Consider the following 3,698-nt stretch of genomic DNA (forward strand, 5'->3'; position numbering starts at 1 on the left):
CCGTCAGAGCAGAACTGGATACAATTAAATGCCATGGTAATTCAGCAGCTTCACCTCTTTCTGGGACTTCCAGGCTGCACTTCTTGATAGATGATCTTCTGGACATTGGATATTCCTAGACATCTCCAAAATCTGTCATCCTCTACGCCTCACAGAAATGGGGCATGTCCACCTGTAGTTTGTCAACCCTTAATAACAGAGATTATAAAATGTAGTAATATTTATTCTAGGATGTGTATTGCATTTGAAATATGTATGGGTGCATTCAGGTTGGTAAAGGAAGACAAAGAATTAAGGAAAAATGAGGAGGGTTACATCAGCTGTTTTGAGACAATTATCGTGGGCTAGAAGGATCAGTAATAGAGGTAACATCAGTGTAAGGTTGAACAAGCAGTTGCTGGGCAGATATACTTGGAGAAGTAATTCTTTTAAGGTTGTGATGGCTTTTGTGCAAGGTTGTGGCGGTGCAGAGTCTGTGATAGTTCTTGTTATGAGGAACATGTGTGTTAGAACCCTCCTTCATGGCCTTACCCAGCTTCATTCATTAGGGTTTTAACACAAGTGGCTCCATCTTGATTCTAATAAATTTCCCAAGCTCTTTCTAACACTACTTCTGAAGCAGATGACTCTGATGCCTTGAACAGGGTTAATTCTACATCCACATCCCATTTGATAAAATAAGTTTATCCCCTTCACTATTAACGGCCAATTGCATTCCCACATGAGTCTATACACAACACAGTGGAGGGCCCTGAGAAAATGGGGAGGGAAGGAAGTACCATCAGCCTCTCCCACATGGTTGCAGGAGCCACAGGCTGAGCCCCACCTGAGCTCCAAGAAAATGCCTTGAGCCCTGGAAGGTAGACCACGGAGGTTATCTGTTTCTTTTTCAGGAAGCAGGAAAAACAAAAAGGGAGAACAAACACTCCAAAAAAAGAACATGGATTGGGAGCAAAAGGAGCACCAGGTCAGTGCTGACGCTGATTGGATTTAGTGTCAGGAGAAGGGTCAGATGAGAAACCTGTGAGCTTCTACATGACACTGACCCTGGCCCAGCCTCTCTATTGGCTGCGATCAGAATCCCAAAGACTGTTCCAATCCTGGAATCTCCCTGAGGTTTCTGTCCTGGGTCTGATTGGAGAAGACTCACCAGGCACCGCTCAGTTTCCTCAGGACTCTGATCTTGGTGGCCATGGTTGAGGCCTTTTCATCTCTGTAAACGTCAGTCTGCATTTGGTGCATGTGAGAATAGGTCCTCATATTAAAATGATATTTTTAAAAATATATAGAGATGACATTAGGAAGCACAGAATTCTAAACTTAGAGAGGTTCGCTGGAGAAACCGTGAGGAGAAGACGAGGTCCCACATCCTGACAGGAAATCAGCCTCTATAGCACCTGCCTCTGGGGTTGACTCTGATCAGTGCGTCCTGAGCGCCCCCTGCCGCTGATTTCGCCTGAACGTTTCTGCAGGGAGGTTTGTGTCTGGGCTCACACTGACTTCCCCTCACTGTGTGTTTCGCACAGTAATACACAGCCGTGTCCTCGGCTTGCAGGCTGTTCATTTGCAGATACAGTGTGTTCTGGGCGTTGTCTCTGGAGATGGTGAATCGGCCCTTCACAGAGTCTAGGTAGTATGTGTTACTACCACTAGGACTACTAATACTTGAGACCCACTCCAGCCCCTTCCCTGGAGCCTGGCGGACCCAGGCCATGTTGTAGTCACTGAAGGTGAATCCAGAGGCTACACAGGAGAGTCTCAGGGACCCCTCAAGCTGTACCAAGCCTCCCCCAGACTCCACCAGCTGCACCTCACACTGGACACCTGCAAACAAGAAGAAACCCCGGTCAGAAACTTCTACATGAATCCACTGTTTATCTCACTCTTATCCACTCACACTCAATTTCAATAGTTCTGAATGAATTACCTTTTAAAATAGCAACAAGAATAACCCAGCTCAGCCCAAACTCCATGGTGAGTCCTCTGTGTTCCGTCCTGATCACCAAATGAAAACACCTGAAAATGCCAGGTCTGGGTCTCCTCTCCCAGAGCTGCAGGGTCAGGTCTGGGCTGCTTTTCATCAGCAGAGGGAGGGCTCTATTTGCATGTCTCCTACTATATAGCAAGCTCTGGGGTGAGAGGCCTGAGGAGAGAGTGGGGCTCAGAGCATGTGAGAGTGTCCTGGGGGAGATATTTGATATTGGTAGCATTTTGGAAATTGTGGTTACTTATTGAAAGTTTGTTCCTTGATAAAATATTAAAACCTATAAAACTTACAATTTTGTAATTTCTATTTTAAAACAGTTGTATTGAGATACAATCGATCTACATAAACTGTGTATATTAAGTTAGCACCAATCATCTTTTATTTTTACATATGCAGAGGAAACATGGTCTGTGGTAGCAACGTCATTTCCATGTTACAGATGAGAAATTACCAGCAAAAGCACAGATGGGTTGTACAATGTCCCCGGAGCTCACATTTGGTCAGAGTGAGCCTGAGTATCTGGGCCTGTGCTTCTCACCGCTGGACCTGACTGCTCCCTGAACCAAGCCCAGCACACGGGGGTCGCAGCTAGTGAGGTTTATAGAACCTCTTCTCTGTAATGAGAACACGGTGTGATGTGTATGCACAGTTGTGATTACCTAACAATTGTAAAGAAAAGCACATTTCCCACAGTTTTATTTTCTTGGGTGTCACGCATTTTCTCATGTTAGCGTCTATCTTTCCATCAGTCTTTATTGAAATAATTATCCACATATTTGCAATACTCGTATTGAGGCATTATTGCTATGTAATAAATATTGCTTAATTAAAGTGTGCATTTTAATAAGCTCTGAAGCCGAGCATGGTCTTACATACCAGTATTCCCAGCTATGTACGGCAGCGGGAGGAGGGTTGGTGGAGACCCAGGGTCTGAGGCTGCAGAGAGCTATAATCTCACCACTGAGATCCAGCCTGGATGACAAAGCAAGATCATGTCTCCAAAGGAAAAAAATGCAATTTCACATGTGCTCATCTGTGCATACAAAATAACAAGATAACAGTCAAGATAACAATGCATCACACATGTGCTCACCTGTGCTTCCCAAATAATAAGAAGATGATGAACCACACTTAAAAGTTTCCCTGGGTTCCTCCAGTTCCTGCCTCCCAGTCGTTTTTCTCTCACCGTCAATCCCTCAGGTTTGTTACTTCAGATCTATTTTTCAAGATTTGGTTAAAGTGAAATCTTACAGTTTCTATTTCATTTGTGTGGCTTCTCATTCAGCATAATTACCTGTGAGTCAGTAATTTGGTTGTGTTTGAAGAATGTGTTCATTGTAATGAGGAACAGAATTCCAGTTAATGAGTGCACCCCTGCTATTTATAAAGCTCCTTAATATTTTTGTTATTTCCAGTTTCTGAGTGTTACAAATAAAGCTTCTACTCAGCCTGGAGATGCAGGAATCCCAGAAAACATTGTATTATTTTTACAACAACTAACCTTACTGAGCTGGAAATTAGCACATTTTCTTTAAAACATCAGATTATTGATGTTATAGGACAAACAAGGGACCTTACATCTTGTGAATCTCAGTGACCTGCAGGAACAAACAGGAAGAGAATATGACCTTATCTGGGGTAGAGGCCAGCAAATGTCATATAAGCTAATGCAGGATTAAATTAGACATATTCTTTAGATTGTTTAGAGTTG

General features: G+C 43.4%; 1 pseudogene across 1 annotated transcript; it reads right to left on the reverse strand.

Annotated features, from left to right (window-relative positions):
* Positions 1-1,419: 1,419 nt before the first annotated feature.
* On the reverse strand, positions 1,420-2,048 carry LOC105503520 (annotated as a pseudogene). Its single transcript, XR_001000492.1, has 2 exons — positions 1,928-2,048; positions 1,420-1,824 (listed from the first exon to the last, which is right to left on the reverse strand). The product of XR_001000492.1 is annotated as an Ig heavy chain V-III region VH26-like (transcript).
* Between the last annotated feature and the right edge of the window lie 1,650 nt (positions 2,049-3,698).

Source organism: Colobus angolensis, unplaced genomic scaffold (genome assembly GCF_000951035.1).
Source record: "Colobus angolensis palliatus isolate OR3802 unplaced genomic scaffold, Cang.pa_1.0 Scaffold867, whole genome shotgun sequence".
Lineage (NCBI taxonomy): Eukaryota > Metazoa > Chordata > Mammalia > Primates > Cercopithecidae > Colobus > Colobus angolensis.